The 20,275-nt window shown below is 40.4% G+C and overlaps 1 pseudogene; it reads right to left on the bottom strand.

Annotated features, from left to right (window-relative positions):
- Positions 1-8,698: 8,698 nt before the first annotated feature.
- LOC111535154 overlaps positions 8,699-20,275 on the bottom strand; it is a 96,947-nt pseudogene continuing 85,370 nt past the window's right edge.

Genomic DNA, 20,275 nt, shown 5'->3' with positions numbered 1-20,275 from the left:
TAAACGTAACTTATAGTCTACTGGTGCTGAGATTTTTTCAATTTGACTAAAGTGTAAAAAGTTTACCTTCTTTTTATCCCTTTTTACTCCTGCATTTATAATATATATTTTTTATTTTCACTACTTGCATCAAAACCCAGATCTGACAATGTTGTAATTTTTGCCTCAACCATCCAACTAATTTGTAAAACTGAAGAAGTCTGTTGTATCGACCCATATTTTTAGTCATTCTATAGTTTCTTTTTTTTTCTGATTGTCCAAGATTTCTTCCCTTATAATTTCTATTCCAGTTCAAGCACTTCCTTTAGCCCTTGTTTTAGGATAAGTCTGCTAGCGTCAGATTCTTTTGATTTTCCTTCCTCTAAGAATGTCATGGCCCGGTGCGGTGGCTCATACTTGTAATCCCAGCACTTTGGAAGGCCAAGGCAGGCACATCCCCTAAGCTCAGGAATTCGAGACCAGCTTGGGCAACATGGCAAAACCCTGTCTCTGCCCAAAACACAAAAAGTTAGCCAGGGTTGGTGGTGTGTGTCTGTAATCCCAGCTACTCAGGAGGCTGAGGTGTGAAGATCACATGAGCCTGGGAGGCAGAGGCTGCAGTGAGCCATGGTTGTGCCACTGCCCTCCATCCTGGGTGACAGAGCAAGACTCCATCTAAAAAAAAAGAAAAAGCAAAAAGAGAAAAAAAGAAGGTCATGATAGAACCTTCATTTTATAATAATATTTTTCTGGATATACATTCTAGGTTAACATTAGCCATTAAAATATTATTGTGGCGCTTCTGTCTGGTCTGCTTGATTTCTAATGAGGAATATACTGTCATTTAATTTATTTTCTCCTGTACTTAAGAAAATATTAGCCAACTGAATTCAGTGATATAAAAGATGGCTGCTACATCATGACCAAGTGGCGTTTACTCTAGAAATACAAGATTGTTTGAGCATTTGAGATTCAACTAGTGTGATTCACTACATCAACTGAAGGAAGGAGAAAACCCATGCAACTACTTTGATAGAGTCTTGAAATATTATTGGACAGAATTCAGCACTTGACCTTAATCTTTTAAAAATCTGTTTGCAGACTTGTATTAAAAAGTTATTTCTTCAGTCTGAGAAATGATAGCTACCTTATTGCACATATTAGTCTCAGCAGTGAAATATTTAAAACTGTCTCCTTCATATTTGGAGTACTACGGTAGTTAGGCAATGAAAATGGCAAGAAAAATAAAAAAGATGACAATTGCATCCAGGTAAAATGGTCATTATTTAGTCTTGACATAATCAGCTACTTAGAAAATAAAATTAGTAGACAAACTCATAGATTTAATAAGTAAATTTAAATAATGTAGCTGGATACAAAGTCAGTATGCATTAAAGCAATTATGTCATTGATATAGTTTGGATGTTTGTTTCCTCAAAATCTCATGTTGAAACATAACCTCTAGTATTGGAGGCCAGGCCTGGTGAGAGGTGTTTTGGTCGGGGTGGCAGATCCTTCATCAATGGCTTGGTGCCATCCTAACTGTAATGCATGAGTTCTGACTCAGTTCACAGGAGATCTGATTGTTTAACGGAGTGCAACTCTTCCCCACTTTCTCTGTGCTGCTGCTCTCACCATGTCATACCCGGGCTCCCCTTTCCTTCCTGCATGATTGTTAGCTTCCTGAGCCCCTCACCAGAAGCACTTGCCAGCACCTCACCTCCTATACAGGCTGCAAAACCCTGAGCCAGTTAAACCTCTTTTCTTTATGAATTACCCAGCCTTGGGTATTTCTTTTTATCAATGTAAGAATGGACTAACACAATTATGTTCTACTATAAGCAAATAGAAAACAAAATCAAGAAAATAATTTTAGCAATTTCCTCACCTCTTTGGGTTTTTGTTTTGTTTTGTTTTGACAGAGTCTTGCTCTGTCTCCCAGGCTGGAGTGTAATAGTGTGATCTTGGCTCCCCACAACCACCGCCTCCCGGTCACAAGCGATTTTCCTGCCTCAGCCTCTTGAGTAGCTGGGTTTACAGGCATGTGCCAGCACATCGGGCTAATTTTTGTATTTTTAGTAGAGGCAGGGTTTCACTATGTTGGCCAGGCTGGTCTTGAACTCTTGACCACATGATCTGTCCACCTCAGCCTCCCAAAGTTCTGGGACTACAGGCGTGAGACACCATGCCCATCCCTGTTTTATTTATTTGTTGTTTGTTTGTTTATTTTTTGAGACAGAGTCTCCCTCTGTCGCCCAGGCTGAAGAGCAGTGGCGTGATCTCAGCTCACTACAACCTCCGCCTCCTGGGTTTACACCATTCTCCTGCCTCAGCCTCCTGAGTAGCTGGGTCTACAGGTGCTCGCCACCATGCCTGGCTAATTTTTTGTATTTTTAGTAGAGACAGGGTTTCACCATGTTAGTCAGGAAGGTCACCATCTCCTGACTTTGTGATCCACCCGCCTAGGCCTCCCAAAGTGCTGGGATTACAGGCATGAGCCACTATGCTGGCCCTGTTTGTTTTCCTTTTACTTTTTTCAAGTTAAATTTGCTTTTTTTAAAAAATTTTAAGTTAAAAGTTTAGATCTTTCATTTTTACATATTTATCCTTTTATAATAAAAACATTTAAAACTAAATATTTTTCTTTAAGGATTGCCTTGGTTGCATATCAAAAAGTTTAAAAACTTAATTTTAATATTATTTTTTAAAAAAACTATATTCTAGTTTTCCTTTTGATTTCCTCTTTGAGAAGACATATTTAGAAACGTATTATTTGACTTCCAAACATTTGGGCAATTTTCTCAATCTTACTAATTTGTAATTTGGTAAAAATGTGTTCAGAGAATATACTCTATATGATTTTATTCCTGTGAAAGTAATTAAGACTAGTTTTATAGTCATAGTATTTGTTCTATTTCATGGATAATCTTTAGGCAATGTAAAAAAATGAATATTCCGTAGTTATTAGATGTTGTCAATATATATGTCACTTATAAATGCCAAGTAAGACAAGATGGTTGAAAGCATCGTTCCTATCTTGATTTCCTTCCTGATCTTGTTTGCATGAAGGTACAGAGATGTTTGTTGTCTTCTGTCTACCTCCCTAGTTCCCACACCACCAACATGGAGTCAAAAAAAGTTCCGGAAGGAGACTCAGCTGGCAGGGTAAAGTAGATATATATTATTCAGGGGGCCTCTATATAGTGTAATGTAGCACACAAGCCCACGGGGCTATTTACAACTCAGCTGGTTTGTCCTCACTCCCTCACAATCTCCCTTTCTCAGCCAGGCTCAATTTTCCACCCATGTTAAGATTCAGTAACTGGACCAAAGAATAAGAGTGGACACTTGTCCCTGCTCACCTAAGTGGAATTTTTTCATCTCTGGAATTTGGAATTTTTATATCTTTTGATCTATGACTGGTTAAAATTTTAAAAATAAGATTATTTTCCAGTTTATCTATTTAGTTTAGTCTATATATTTTCTGTTTTTGCAGTAACAGTGACAATTCTTGTAATTTTCTACCTCCTAACTGCATTATGGTTTATGATTTTTTTCCAATCCATGTTGATAGTCCTACATAATTTACTTAAACCCCTATACATTATTCCTTTCTATGGCTATCCCATAGTTTACCTTTCTTCTATGTAAATGTTCAGATATGTTTTTTTCTCTCCCATTACTTTTTTTGTATGTCATCATGGACATACAAGGAAAAATTTACCGAGACTGTAAAAACCCAGAGTGGAAATATTGTATTATCCCAGCTACACACAGGGTTACACCAATATATGCTCACAGTGCCACACACAGCACCAAATGTCATCCTGCAGTGTGCTGTCACTTCACATGCTGCATAGTTTTCATGATGTACAATAGTTTTATCATCAAGACAAATTAATCAGTTTTTCTTAAGAATTTGGAAATGTTTTGTTATTCCAAACAGTGGCTCAACAAACCACCAATTTTATAACTCCTTGGGCTCATGTAGGATTGTTTAAGACAGATGTTTAGAATATCATGTCAAGCATGTGACAATTGCACTTTGAGTTTTAATAGATACTACCACACTGCCATCCACTCACAATTCTAATAATATGAGAGAACCTATTCCCATTGAATCTTCTAAATCCTTGATTTTAAAACAAACTATTGTATTTGCCAATTTTTTGGGGGGAGAAATAGTTTATTACATTGCTTTTTGAATTTGGATTTTTCCATTCATCGGTGAGTTTGAGCAAATAATTTATATTTATTGACTACTGAAATATTCTCTTCTATAGTCTATATCCTTTGCCCAATTTTCTGTGGCATTTCGATTAATTTGTTTATTGATTAGTTAACCATTTTTAATAAGAAAGCCCATTGTCTGCCTTATGAGATCAAAATTTTTTCTGAGCTTTGTATACTTGTTTTAATTTTGTTATTTTCTTCATGAAAAGAAATCAGTAATTTTCTTCAAATATTTTTTCATTAGTGTCTTCTGGATTTTTTTATGCTTACGAGGTGTTGTTTTTTTTTTGTTTTGTTTTTTGAGACAGAGTCTCGCTTGCTGCCCAGACTGAAGCGCAGTGGCGTGATCTCAGCTCACTGCAACCTCCGCCTCCCGGGCTCACGCAATTCTCTGCCTCAGCCTCCCGAGTAGCTGGGATTACAGGTGCCTGCCACCACACCCAGTTAATTTTTTTGCATTTTTATTAGAGACAGGATTTCACCATCTTGGCCAGGCTGGTCTTGAACTCCTGAACTCGTGATCCACCCACCTCGGCCTCCCAAAGTGTTGGGGTTACAGGCGTGAGCCACCATGCCTGGCCACGGTGTCTTATTTTTTAAAAAAGAATTATTTTAACAGGTTTACTAAAGCATAATTTAGATACTACAAAATTTACTCATTGTATATATAAAATTTAATGATTCTAGTAAATTAATAGATTTGTGCAATTATCACAACAATCTAGTTTTATAACATTTCTATAATGCCCAAAATTTCTCTATTTATAGTTAACTCCCACTGAGACCCCAAACCCTAGAAACCAAATGATCTGCTTTTTGTGTCTATAATTTACCTCTTCTAGATATTTTAAGGAAATAAAATCATACAACATGTAATCTACGTGTCCAGTTTCCTTCACTTAGTTAACACTGTTGAAGTTCTCCAGTTTTGTAGAATGTATCATCATTTTGTTTCTTTTCTTTTCATTCCTTTTTATTCATGTTGTCTTTTTTCTTTTGTATAAATTTGTAAGGTCCAAGTGTAGTTTTGTTACCTGTGTAGATTGCATAGTGGCGAAGTCGGTGTTTCCGCAGTATCCATCACCCCAATCACATGCATTGTCCCCATTAAGTAATCTCTCATCATCCGGAGCACAAGGGTTGAAACTTGCCTTGGGAAAACTCCCTGATGTTCATGGTATCTCCCCTGCCAGATAAGTCTATTTTTGTCCCTTTTTATTGTTGAATGATATTGCCTTGCCTGGATGTAGTACCATTTTGTTTATCCATTTACTAGTTGAAGGATATTTGTATTGTTTTCAGTTTGGGCCTCCTATGGCTAATGCTGTTCTGAACACTTGAACACATATCTTTGTGAGGACATATGTTTTTGTGTCTCTTAGGTAGATTCCAAGGAGTGAAATTCCTGGGTCATATGGCAAACGTATGTTAAACTTTTTAGGAAATTGCCAAATTTGCAGGTATCTGTGAAATTATACACTCTCACCAGCACCACATAAGGGTTTAGAAAGTCTGTCTTCAAACATAATTATAATGTTGATGATACTATTAGAAATAACAACTGTCAGCTGAATGCAGTGGCTCAGGCCTGTAGTCTCAGCACTTTGGGAGGCCGAGGCAGGCAGATCACGAGGTCAGGAGTTCGAGACCAACCTGCCCAACGTAGTGAAACCCTTACCTTTTAGTCTTTACTAAAAACGTAAAAATTAGCTGGGCATGGTGGCGTGCACCTGTAATCCAGCTACTCTGTAGGGTGAGGCAGGAAAATCGCTTGAACCCAAAAGTCGAAGATTGTGGGGAGCCGTGATCGCACCACTGCACTTCAGCCTGGGCAACAGAGTGAGACCCCATCTCAAAAAAGAAAAATAAATAAATAAATTAATTAATTAAATAAATAACATCTGTTTTGTTAATTTTGTATTTTCTCTTTATGTTTCAATTTTTATTTATCCAGGATCTGTTTAGTGAAAGAAATGAGTTTGGAATACAACTTACCAAAAACTGAAACTAAATCTCAACTCTTTCTAAGTCTAGACTCTGTTTTATTAGCATATTTAAAGAAAAAAAAATCAGTAACAAATGCCCTTTTAAAATAAATATAAAGTGTGTTTTAAAACAGTACCTTATAGATCTAGTCATTCCTTATTCTGCTTTTTTTCAAAAATTTCCCTAGAAAATATATTTACCGCATAAAATAACATGTCAGCATACTTAATTGACTTCTAAAAACAATCCTGTTTGCTTGCTTTTTTGTTTTACTGTAATTGAGTTAATGGCTGACATTTAATACTCAACGTATGCCTATTATATATATTTATATGTTTTTTAAATACATATATATTTTTAAATATATGTATAATAAATATTTATGTATTTAAAAAGACCCAAAAACCCTGAATTGAGGATGCCTATCAGGAATCTCTAGGCCTCCATGTGGAATTTAACTACAAATACTAACAACCTAATAGTACCACAATCTTTCATTTCCCTACCCTGAAATCAATCTCTCCTATTCCATCCACCAGTTCTTTATTTTTAAAAATATATGATTTTGCTACTTTTCTTCCCATGTCCATCAGGCCCACTCTGCAAAGGTTGAATCCTGGCTTGTCTGAGTCCGTGTGATCCCACGGTCATTTGAATGTGTGAGAAAGTAGGTACTGGGAACACTCTAGAAACAGTTTAGTTGATCCTTATAAAGACACACAGGAAAAAGTCATATCCTTTTCCTGCCTTTGGGAGTTGTTGTGAAAGAATAAGAAACCTAAAGCTGCCGCGGGGGTCCTCCTACCACCTCAGGAAAGCTGACGTGCTGTGTGTGACAGAGATGAGCTATGAAGTTCCAGGATCACTGCTGATGCCCGTGGCCTCCTGAGTTGAGGAACCCTGGAGATGCCCAGCCTTGGATCTATCGGCAATGTGAGATAATGGGTTAAAGGAAAGAAAAGTCTACTAGATGGGATTTCCTGCTATTTGCAACAGAAGCATCTTCATTCAAATATTCATTCTACACATTTTAGTTCTACCTTAGAATTCCACACCACATCTCATATAAAATGAGACAAATCATTTCCTCAACTTAGGGAACAAAGCGTATTTGTTGCGACTCTGGGATCAAACAGAGCAGACATAATTATAAGTTTAATATATTCCTATAGGATTTATATTCTTACAGGATTTATACACACATGTACTGCTATGTATGTACAATAACATATAACTAAAAACAAAATATGCATAAAATGAATATTGAATTTGATTGAAAATAAAATAACAGTTGTCTCTGACAGTAGAGAAATTATGGTCAAATGATTATTACTTTGAAGTAAACTTTTGAATTGATTATGTACTTTCAGATTTGACATATTTGATGCTGACTCTCAGAACACAATGGAGAACCCTCCATCTTCTAAATTTGTCTTTCTCTGAAATCTGTACAAGTCCTTTGATAACACCATATTATTGAAGTCTCTGGAATGAAAAACTATATATTAATTTAAAGGTATAGATTCAGAATATTGTAGACGGGGTGAAGAAAGAGTTCTGATTGCCTAGCTGGCTGGTTTCTCATCTCATTTTGGCAAGTTTGTTTCAGTTGTTACAGTCTGTTCTCAGTTTTTGTGCACTGCCTTTTTGAATGTTAGGTTTTTTAAATTGACAATTAAAAATTTTATAGTATATTTATGTTGTAGAACATGAAGTTTGATATATGCCTATAGTGTGGAATGTCTAAATCAAGCTATTTAACAAGTGTATTTACCTCACACACTTATTATATATACATGAAAATCATTATTCTATTGGGAAATAATCTTCCCTTTTCCTTATTTCTTGTCCTTGCAGCCAAATGGACCAGATGATTTTTAACTCCATGTTTGAGAAATATGTGATAATGTAACGTATTTGTGGCACAGGGGGAGTACAGATGCACAGGAGGCAGGAAAGTTTTAGTAAAGGGAAGCACAAAAGTGGAATATGAGGCACTGCCATCAAGGCTGTGGGGCTTCAGGCCAAGAACAGGAGCTGAGAAAGCCACGAGGGAGGACATTTTCTGCAGAGTTGCTGAACCAGTAACAACCTGGTCCTAAGAAAGCTCTTGTGGAAGAATAAGAGTCAAGTGGGAAAGCTTTTCATCCTGCAAAGCTGGGGCAGAAGGCTCTTCCCTGAATGTGGCATCCGCACTTCAGCTCAGGAGTCCTGCAGAGACAGAGGAAATTGTTTTCAGACCTGGTTTTACTAAAAGCTTCTTTTCCCCGATTTCAATGACTCAGATGAGAGCACTGCAGGAAGAAGAAAAACAAGTTCTTGAGTCTCCCTGAGCCAATACTCCTGCAGAGCAGAGGCCTTTTCTAAGTGGAGAGGAGGAGTTTTGATGTAAATTGCCTGATCAGAAATTTGGATCCAAAGTCTTTCCTATTATTTCTGTCTCATGCCTTATCACCTCTGCCGTCATTCTAGGGAAACCAAATCTGTTTCTAAAAGAGGATTAAAAGGTATTACCTATTGGGTGAAGTCCAGAGTGTCCTGGGAAAAAGAGGAAAAGATATACACTTAAAAGATACGGAAGCAAATCTGTCCTCCAACACAATGTCCCAGCCCCAGATCTCCCACCTGAGATTTCTCTAACACCACAACCCACACCAACCAGGGCAGAAAGGAGCAGAAACAGACCATGTGACCCATGAAGCATGAAGTGTCTGTTACAGGATCCAGTGTAACTGCATTAGCCTTAGTGGCTCTTCCTTAATTTGCTCCAGGATCTCAAACCAAAGGACCCCTACTTCTTAACCTTTCTCTTATCTCTGCAAGCCACAAGCTATTATGCTTTGTCATAGTAACCATGCACTGATGATTTCTGGATTAGCAGGACATTGGAGGTCATCTGGGGAAAGAAAGGCTTTATTCAGGGCCACTCATATACTGAGAACTAACCTCAGCAAAGCCATAGTTCCTCCTCCAGAAAAGCCTATGGAGAGACTTAGCTCCCAAAAGCTCCTCACCTTTCTGATTCCTGAAGTAAATGAACAGCCCTGTCCCAAGAAAGAGCAGGCCCAGCCCAAAGCCCCCGACTCCACTCAGCATCTTGCTCTGTGCAGATTCAAACCGTGCTCCTGAGAAAGCAAGCCAGGTTTAGTGATGTTTATTCCAGATTGAACCTCTTTAACTGAGACCCTGAGATTCAGAGATTTGAAAATGGGGAAGAAGGCTGCCCTGTAAGAACTAAAATAACTAGCCATTTCTGGAGGAAAAAAAGGTTTTCAAATCACACTGAACAGTTATAAGATTCAGGGATCAAATTCATTCTAATATTACAGCCTTGATGTAAGGCACAACTTCAACATCTGATCCACAGAAAGCCTGAGACTCTAGCTTTGTCTAGAGTGACAGAGCTAATAAAAGGCAGACCTGAGATTGGACTCCCCTCACGTCAGGAAGGCCCCTACAGTTCTCCTCTTCTCAGATCACAACAACTCAGATAAACAGCACGAGAAACTCAGTCTCAGACCCAGAGACAGGGCCTGGAGCCCAGCGAGACTGGGTGACCCTGACCTGTGACATCACGGGGAGGTTCAAAAGAGGGACAGCCTCTCCTGCCTGGCAGGCACGACTGCTTCTCCAGGAGTTACAGGTGTTTCTAGAAACGATTACAGGGCTACCCCCACTGACCTATGCTGATGGAGATGAGAACATGGAGCAAACGAAAATAGGATGTGGGAGAGGAGACACCTGACACTCAGGGATTAGCACAGTCCCCTTGTTGGTGGGTGAGAAATGTATGAAGTCAGAAAGCTGCTCACTCCATTCCACTGTGAGAGGGCTGGTCATGCTTGGGTGCTCCACTTGGCAGGTATAAACCTCTCCACTCTGAGGAACTGTTTCCAGCATTACCAGGGTCTGGAAGGTCCAGTCTCCATTCTGGATCAGGCCTGTGGACACCACCCCAGACTTCTCTTCCTGGCCGTTCCGGAACCACCTGACTGCAATGCTGCCTGGATAGAAACCACTCACGGAGCAGACCAGGAGGTTGTGGTGCTGCAAGGGCTGGGTCTTTGCAGGATACACAGTCCCCTTAGATTGGAGTAGGAGAAAAAAAGGTAGAGGGAATGAATCAGGAAGTTAGAGTCTCCTTGTTCAGCTGTTTGTTTGCTTCTCTGTAAATCCAGGCTCTGGCCTTGGACAGGTCTCCAGCACAGCTACCTATATGCCCTTATAGTGTCATCAGCCTGGAATGTAATTGTGATAGTGAGGACCCATTAGATTTGAGAGATGTTGCAAAAATTTAATTTGTTTCTTCATAGCTCGATTTTGTCATGCATTGTTGAAGTGTTTACAAATCTTGGAAAGTAAAGAGTGTAGTAATTAAAACTGATGTCTGAGCCAGGTTGCCTGGTTCAAATCCAAGGTCTGCCTTTTACTGATTGATCCTGGAAGAGTTTTTCGATTCTTTTTTGTCTTAACTTTCTCACGTATAACGTAGGGTAGTTATACTAATTTACCTCTTGGGGTTATATGAGGATTCATTTACGTAAAATATATAAAACAAAAGACTAAAGAGAACCTTCAAATTATGAGGTCAGAAGCTTCTCACTCCATTCCACTGTGAGAGGGCTCATCACACTTGGGTGCTCCACTTGGCACCTATTTATCATCCTCTTACACCTTGAGAGAAGAGTATGATTTAAAACAATGTAGATAGATAAAGGGACAGATAGGGTACATGAGGAAGCCGAGAATGAATTTTTAGGAATACTGCCGCCATGCTCTCACACCTTAGAACGGCACAGAAATGGTTCTGCTCCTGGAAAGGTAGGACAGACAGAAATGACAGAAATTTTTATGTTCCTAGAAAAGCCTGAGTCCTAAAGCAGAGATTTAGGAATTAAGGAACGTCATTTTAGTTTTGAAAGTTCTTATATTCACATTTAGCTGATGAATGCATCTCCTGTGCAAAACAAGCAGAAATGATTCTCCAATTCTTTTTTTTTTTTTTTTTTTTGAGATGAGTCTTGCTCTGTCGCCCAGGCTGGAATGTAGTGACACCATCTTGGTTCACTGCAATCTCCACCTCCCAGATTCAAGTGATTCTCCTGCCTCAGCATCCTGAGTGTCTTGGACTACAGGCACGTGCCACCATGCACGGCTAATTTTTTGTATTTTTAGTAGAGATGGGGTTTCACCGTGTTAGACAAGATGGTCTCCATCTCCTGACCTCATGATCCCCCGCCTTGGTGCTGGGATTACAGGTGTGAGCCACCACACCTGGCCGATTCTCCAAATCTTTAAGCTCCTAGAAACGCATGAGTCCTAAAGCAGTGAGAAGGATTAAGGAAAGTCATTTTAATTTTGAAAGTTTAAATTTGAACTTTCAAATAAGAACTTTAAATTTGAAAGTTCTTATATTTACATTTAGCTGATGAATGCATCTCCCATGCAAAACAAACATAGCTATTATTAGATCTATCATTGTAAAATGATTTTTTTTTTTTTTTCCAAAATGACATTTGGATCCAGGCAGGGTCTGGGACTCATCAGTTGGGGTGCTTATGCCTCAGAAAATCCCTAACACTAGCATACTCTCAATAATACAATTTTTTTTTTTTTTTTTGTGAGAAGGAAGGAGAAACCTGGAGACAACAATACCACAAAGTTATAGTTTGTATATTGATTGTAAATCATTAATAACATTTTGCAATATATTTTATTAAATAAAAATGTTCAGGCTGGGTGCAGTGGCTCAAGCCGGTAATCCCAGCACTTTGGGAGGCCGAGGTCAGGAGTTTGAGAACAGCCTGACTAACATGGTGAAACCATCTTTACTAAAAATACAAAAATTAGCCGAGTGTTGTGGTACGTGGCTGTAATCCCAACTACTCAGGAGGCAGAGGCAGGAGAATCGCTTGAACCAGGGATGCAGAGGTTGCGGGGAGCCGAGATCGCACCACTGCACTCCAGCCTGGGCAACAGAGGGACACTCTGTCTCAAAAAAAAAAAACCAAAAACAAACGAACAAAAAACATTCAAAACATTTCCTTAACATGGAAAAAAGTTTCCAAAATCAACATACAAACCACAAACTGGAGAAAATGCTGAATGAAATATCAAGAAAGTGTTAATAATCTTACAGTACAAAGAACCCACAAAATCACTGAGAAATATACTAAGCCCTAGAGATAATAGCCAATAGATTATTGTCCATTACCTACCAAATACGATAAGGAATTCTTAGAACAGTAATTATAACTCGCCAATAAATAGGTCAAAATAATTCAAAAAAATTACAAATCAAAAAATATAAGTTAAAAATTAACCAGAAACATACATTTTCAGCTTTTGGAGAATGTCATAAAAAAGGTCAAGGAAAGGGAAAGTGAGGTACGTTGTGTCACAACTATTACATATAAAAGAATAATATGTAACTACTAGAAAACTATTAGCATTATAATAAAATAATAACAATGTGTTAAAACTTTAATTCAAGAAGTTAGTTTCACAATCATTTCAGCTAAGTAAAAATATACACACTAAGAAAACAAAAAATGGCAAGAAATTTAGATCTAAAGAAGCTTCAGAGGTGCCTCAGAGGTCTCCTCAGTTCCCTTAGAAGTTAATCGAATGCTTTTGCAAACATACACCACACACTTTTATTTCAGAGATTACATGAAGGGTGTGTGCCAGGGACAGCCTGGAACTGGCCTCCTCACACTATCCCGAACTTTCCATACCCCTCAGCTCTCCTCCCCTAAACCTTCACCCCAACCACACACCCCTTACATTTCCCTTCCCTGCATCTGTAAGGACCTGAGACAATCAAGGTCTCCTCTCTCCAGCCCCCTGCACCCACCTCCCTTGTCACCTCCCCACAGAGGCCTCCAAGGATAAGAGGCAGCCCCCTCCTGCCTCCCCTCCCACAACAGCCACACAGACACAGACAAATCTACATTCTACACACACAGCTGTGCTCTCAGAACTGCTTGCTTGGGATTGAGAGGATTCTAAATGCTCACAGATGGCGCGCGCTCTCTCTCGCTCGCTCTCTCTCTGTCTCTCTCTCTCTCTCTCTCTCTCACACACACACACACACACACACACACACACACACTCAGATTTCCAGCTCACAGGGACTCAGGCCCCGCCCCACGCCGCGCTCACCTCATCGCTGCACTGTGAAGCTCTCAAAAACCCCGTAATCGTATCTGCAGTAGGCATCCACCTTGTCCCGCTTCTCCTCCAGGATGCCCTGCTGGCTGTTCCAGTTCTCCGAGACAGGCCGCCCAAGTTCCATCACCGCCTGGAACTCCCCCACTTCCCTGTCGAAGCGCAGGTTCTCCTCCCGTTTATGGATGTATCTGTTCAGGTACCGCACCGGCTCCCTCCCCTTGAAGATTTGACACTCAGACTTACCCTGCTCCAAGAAACGTGCAGTGGGGACACGAACGATCCGGTCACACGGGCGGCCTCCAAAGAAGACACTGACAGCGAAGCCGCCATCTGGGCTCCCTGGGCGGGGTGCGGGCGCTGGGAAACTTGATCCGCCCCACCTGCAACCCTGACCACGCACAGCCCAAGAGCTCATCCTCCGTCTTCCTGAGGCGTACAGGGGTTCGAGGGACCTGGCGGGAAAACTACCACTGATTCCAAGGCTTTTGATCCCCCCTCTGCCTCCAGCCTGTTCTGGAGACCTCTAAACAGGAGCTGGAGGAGGATCCGCCCAGCATCGCAGCGGGCGCCCCCTCCTCCTGGAAGCCTCCACCCCAAAGACACTCTCTGCTCCCTCTCTCACCCCACAGGCTTTACCCCTCGTTAAACAGCACCCATCGCTTTCATTCTGTGAACACTTCCTTAGTGATGACCTTGTGCCTGGCCTGTGCTTCCTCTAGGAATCCAAACAAGGGATAACAGATCTCTCCACTCTGCTGGGGGAGCTTAAAAAGCAGTGAACTTGATGGCCAAAAACCAAACACACAAGAGCTTAGACAGGAATGAGAAATGTCAGAAATGTGGAGTTCTAGAACAGAGAATAATAGGATGATCTCAATTACATTAGGGTGCCAGAGAAGGACCCTCCAAAGAGTGACAGTTCAGATGGGACTTGACAGGTTAAGCAGGTGTGAGCCAGGCGGCAGTGCAGAGCCCGTGCATCTCTTTGGACAAAACGGGAAGCACATTCAGGTTTAGGAAAACCCATGTACAAAAGCTTGAATTTATGAACTTCTTCAAGAAACTAGAACAGAGTTCACTAAAGCAGAGAGGCTGAGGGGAAGGAGGGTAAAAGATTAGCCTGGAGAAATCACAAGAAGCCTGGTATTTAAGAGTCTCGTGGATGGCATTAGGATTTTGGATTTATACTAAAGACAATGGGAAAGTATCAAAGAGATTTAAGGAGAATCAAACCATGATCCCTGCGAATGTCCACAAACCTTCCTTTGCATTTCTAAATCCACAAAGCTCAGAAATTCAGTTAAAAGAAACTTGTTCCCAAAACTTATTTGGCAAATCTCATCTGGTAAGGGTAAGTGGTCAAAGGTGTCGAGCTCTTATTGGTGACATGTACTTCTGTAGTTTCAATACATATAAACGTACATACATATGTATGTGTAAATATACACAGATGTAAAACACTATGTATATATTTTTGATGTTTTGACTTTATGGTTCATTGAAGTGTGAAAATGACAAAAATAACTTAAAAATAATCCTGTGGGTAAAAGTGAAATGAATAAATAGAAGCATTTTACATTGTGAATAATATCAAAAGTAGAATCACTTTTGATGAGGCATGTGAATGAAAAAATAATTGCAGCAGCATCACTATTTGTGACTTACAGGGGCAAACTGTTGAAAGTTAGTAGAGATAGTGATCACCAACAACTCATGAAAATGTTGAAAAATATTGCATAAGGCAAAAAATAAATATGAAGGTATTGAACTTGCATTGACTAAACTGCCACAGTCCCTGTTGGACTGAACAAAGGAGGATGAATGGGCGAATAAAGACAAAAGACAGAAGAGTGCATTTGGAAGAAGGGGTCAGTGAACAAAGGCCCTGAGCTTTTAGCTCCCTTCATATTTGTTGAAAAGAGCTAGCGAGAGGGGCTGTGTGTCAGTCTGCCACTTGATCCAGAGCAGGCTTGCAAGACTGCATTCCTCAAACAATAGGTTCTAGATGTCCCAGTAGATAACGTCAAGGAGCCTGGCATCAGGGAGTGATTGCCCTCAGCAAATCTTCTGGCGGCCTGCACAGAAGCAAGTTTGCCCACATTCTGTATTCGTGATAAACCATTTGCTATTTGGTCATGTAGCCTCAGTGGAATTCTGATTTGGTCACGATTCTCCCGCCGTCAGCTCTCTACATTTCCCTCTTTCTGTTTATGTATTAATTGAAAGAATGTAAGGCCAGGTTGGGCAGCTCTCATTTTCTGATTGGCAGTCCATCCAATGTTACAGACTATGAACAGAAGACAGAGACAAAACAACATTATTCCCAGAACTACATATGAGATGTTAAGGTAGTGTTTTAGGTAGGTCCAAGGTTCTGTCCAGGCCTTGCTGGAATTCAGTCCAGGTTTCTAAAGAAGGCTGAAATTCTTGAGTTTGCTTATGTAAGTCAAGAATTTTGTTTTGTAATTCACCAGTATCAAAGGTGATATTGGATGTGAAAGCTCCCTGCAAATTGACTTTCACAAGCTCCCATGGATGCTCACTTTGGTTATATTCTAAGTTGGTTACACAAATATGAGTGTGATTAAAATGACAATGCAATTGCTGTGGCAAATTGTAAGCTTTGTACTTGTTCTCCTAACCATAGAACCATGGATTTCAACATTGCCACTTCAATTTGTAATTCAGTATTAATTTTATTCTGAATTAGCCATGTTTGGTTGGCCGTACACATCCAGTTCTCCATGTAATGAGTTGTTTGAATAGAACTGTGCAAAGCTACAGAGGACATCACAACAGAAGTTATTAGTGTGACCAAGGAAACAATAAAAATTATCATGCTTACGACTCTATGGGCATGATGAATAAACTGAGTTAGAAAAAGTTTCACATAATGCAAACCAGGTGTGGCAGCCCAAGGCTTGGACAGATTAATGGGAATTTATAGTCCAGGGATGCAACCCAAAATTATCAAAGTAGAGATATTATGTGTTTGCAATGTGCTGATTAATGCAGTGATATAACTGGCAAGATTTACAGGTAAAAGCACAAGCTGTAAATTGAGTGGTGATATTGCTTACAAATGTAACATTAAAACTGTGTCACTTATTGTTGGGGTCTGCATGTTTCCTAAACAAAGGAATGAACACACAGGACAACACAAGACAAGACAAACATGGTGGCCACACCGAATGGCGCGCTCTGCTTTATTTTATACAGTCGTTTTTGGAATGTTACCAAGTCACAAGACACATTGTTGTTTTTCTGACCTTTCCCTGACTTTCTGGATTTTCAAGATGTTTACACATAAACAAGCCCCCAGGGTCTGCTGTTTGCAGCTGGCTCCTTTGTCCTCTCTGTTTGCAGGGAAGGAACGCCCTGCTTCGTTTGCAAGAGCAAGACTTATCGGGAACGTCTCGTTTGCGAGCACGTAGTCCTCTACACTTATTATTGCTATTATTGGACAATATCCCAACCCAGATACTGCCATTCATAAATGGGAGTGCTGCCTTCCATAACGTCTCTTGGATTAGTCCCTTCCTCCCCAGATAATGCCACTAAGGAAGAGGCAGGCTAAAGCCTGCTCCATGCTAAGCAATCTGGGCAGCAGAATGGGATTGGATCTTGGTGTGGTATAAAGAAGAAGCATTATAAGCTTGCCACCAACACCAGTGAAGTTTGTGCCATGATTTCTGATTATTATCTTTTCCATCTAGTTGACCTTTAGGTCCCCAATCCACAATATCTCTAGTTAACATAGATTGTTTTTTAGCCAGTGGGCCAAGACACTGGGTCCACAGAAGGGGATAGGAACTATTGAAAGGAATCCATTCCATATAGTCAGCACAATTAGGGCGATTGGCCCAGGAATGGTTGGTTAGCACACCAGTTACATTAATAGAACTAAGACTTAATAAGTACATGATTTTTCCGTAGTGACTCAACAATGTTTGAGCTTGATTGTAATATGACTGAACGACGTCTTTGCAGTGATACACAAAGGGAGTCCTTCCAGTGGAGTGGTATAATTAATGATACTGTTCTGAGAGTCTAACTATTCTATGTCGGGGGAGTTAGGGGTCCTGGAGCCAATGCTCCCTGATCATGATAGATCTCAGGGGGAGTGTCACTCCAGAGTATAGGCCATACAGCTGGGGGATTGGGAACATATGCCCAATATGTTTTTACTTCTGCAGAGGGAAAACATACTGCACAAGACATTATGGCTCTCATAGCCAAGAACTTGGAATCAGGGGTTTTGCCTGTCCCTGATGCTCCAGTAGTTTCTCAACTTCCTGTGTGGTTTTCCTGAATTGCCCCCAGTTTATCAGGGTTGATGTCATTGTAACTCTGATAGGCCTTCTCTCCATCTTTGCACTCAGGCTCAGCTGGCTCATGGCCCGTACTGGAGAGACTGGGCCCATGGTTGGCCACCCTGGGTTCCTCCAGTCTCCTGTGCCATGGTCGCATGCACCTTGAGGACACCCACATGGTTTGTCCATCTCCTGTAAAAACACAAGCATACCCTCGTCCTCACGTCAGAAAATCCACCGGACCTTTCCATTGTCCTTTTTCCAGGGATTTCCATAACACTTTCATAAAATCTCTCCTCTTTTTCTCTAACAGTGGCCAATGTCTTTCTGCTGGAGTCTTACCATTCATACCACGAGTCAAAAAATTTAAAGTAAATAAGGCTAAGTATAACTTTGATTTCAGTGGTAACTTATCTCCTACTCCTCCTTTTTGTCTTTTCAACATGCGTTGTAATGTTTGATGTGTCCGTTCTATAATGTCTTGTCCTCTAGGATTATAAGGAATTCCTGTTTTATGGGTTATAGCCCAAAGCTGTAGGAAATTTTGAAAAACATGACTAGTATAAGCAGGTCCATTGTCAGTTTTTAATTGTTTAGGTATACCCCATATGAGCAAATGATGACAGACAATGCTGCCGCACATGACCAGCTGTCTCACCTGTTGGCATGTAGCATGTAGCATATGAGAATAAGTGTCTATAGGCACATGAAGCTTACCAAAGGCTGCTATGTGTGTAATATCCATTTGCCAAATTTTATTTGGAGCCAAGCCTCATGGATTATATCCTTCAACAGGTGTGGCTCCAGGGACATGTTGGCAAGTAGGACAGGCTTCTATTATAGACCTAGCTTGACTGTGAGACAAGCGAAACATACGAGTAAGGGCAGAGGTGTTTTTTTTGTTTTTTTTTTGTTTGTTTGTTTTTGAGACGGAGTCTAGCTCTGTCACCCAGACTGGAGTGCAGTGGTGCGATATCGGCTTACTTCAAGCTTCGCCTCCCAGGTTCATGCCATTCCCCTGACTCAGCCTCCTGAGTAGGTGGGACTATAGACGCCCACTACCATGCACAGCTATTTTTTCTTTTTTGTATTTTTTAGTAGAGATGGGATTTCACCATGTTAGCCAGGATGGTCTCCATCTCCTGACCTCATGATCTGCCCACCTCAGCCTCCCAAAGTGCTGGGATTACAGGCGTGAGCCGCTGCGCCCAGCCAGGGCAGAGGTGTTTTGATGCAGTAATACATGAGAGGGTTGACCTTGCTGAAACACAGAACCAATCAATGTATCTGCTCTATCATTACCTAGAGATAGTGCTCCAGGAAGTTGTGTGAGAGCGAATATGAGAAATACGAAAAGGAGCTGCACCAGAGCGAATAGTTTGTTGAAGTCTTAGGAACAAATTAAGCAGTTCTGGTTCTAAGGTACTTTTAATTGTAGCAGTTTCTATGTGACCAGCTTCATTTACAACATAAGCTGAATCACAGATAATGTTGATAGGATCTGAAGCTGTGAACTGTAAAATGTGAATGACTGCAATGAGCACTGAGCGTTGAGCTGAAACCCCGGAGGTCACTATTGTTTGAGTAAGCTTGGCTCCATAAATAGCTGCATGACCTTTGGAAGAGCCATCAGTAAAATAGGTTTCTCTACTTGGAATAGGCTTGTGATGAGTAATCACAGGAAGAATGAAGAATAGACTTTATAAAATGGCAAAATTTTGTCTGAGGGATAGTGAAAGCAAAGGTTTTTGTGGCTGTGGCTGGGAGGCATGCCCTTGCTGAAGCATCTGTTCTACAAGCTGTAACTCAGCTTCTGCCTCTTTGGTCAATTGCTGCGGGGAATCTAACGAAGAATCTCCTTGTAGGGTTTGATAAAGATGTGTAAGTTGGTGAGTGGCAATACCTAGCCAATTAATATCCCCTAACAACTGTTGAAAATCAATTGAAGTCTGTAACCTGTCTTTATGGATAACTACTTTGTGAGGCTGTACACTTCTTTCAGTAACAATATTGTCTAAGTAATGGTATGGCGAAGTTGTTTGTACCTTTTCTGAAGCTGTTTGAGATTTGAGATTCCATTTAATTAAAACCTGCTTTGTTTCTCAGAATAATGATGTAAGATTTGATCTGTAGAAGCAGACAAAAAAAGTCATCCACAAAATGAATGATGTAAGCAGTAGGAAACATATTTCGAGGCTCCTTTAATGCCTACAAAATGCTGACATAGCGTAGGACTGTTAAGCATGCCTTGGGGTAAAACTCTCCATTGATAACAAGAAACAGGCTCTCTTTGATTAATAGAAGGCACAGAGAAGGCAAATCGAGGCTTATCCTTCCCATGTAATGGTATAGTGAAGAAACAATCCTTAAGATCTATTGCTGCAAGAGGCTAGTCTCTAGAAATGACCACTGGAGTTGGCACACCTTGCTGTAACGGACCCATTGGTTTAATTTGTGCATTAATAGCTCTGCAATCATGCAGCAGTCACCATCTTCCAGATTTTTTTGGAATAACAAACACTGGTGTATTCCAGGGGCTAACTGACTTGTTTATATGTCCTGTGTCCAGTTTTCCTTTTTTTTTTTTTTTT

Source organism: Piliocolobus tephrosceles, chromosome 5 (genome assembly GCF_002776525.5).
Source record: "Piliocolobus tephrosceles isolate RC106 chromosome 5, ASM277652v3, whole genome shotgun sequence".
NCBI lineage: Eukaryota > Metazoa > Chordata > Mammalia > Primates > Cercopithecidae > Piliocolobus > Piliocolobus tephrosceles.
This window is presented reverse-complemented; position numbering and strand designations above follow the sequence as displayed.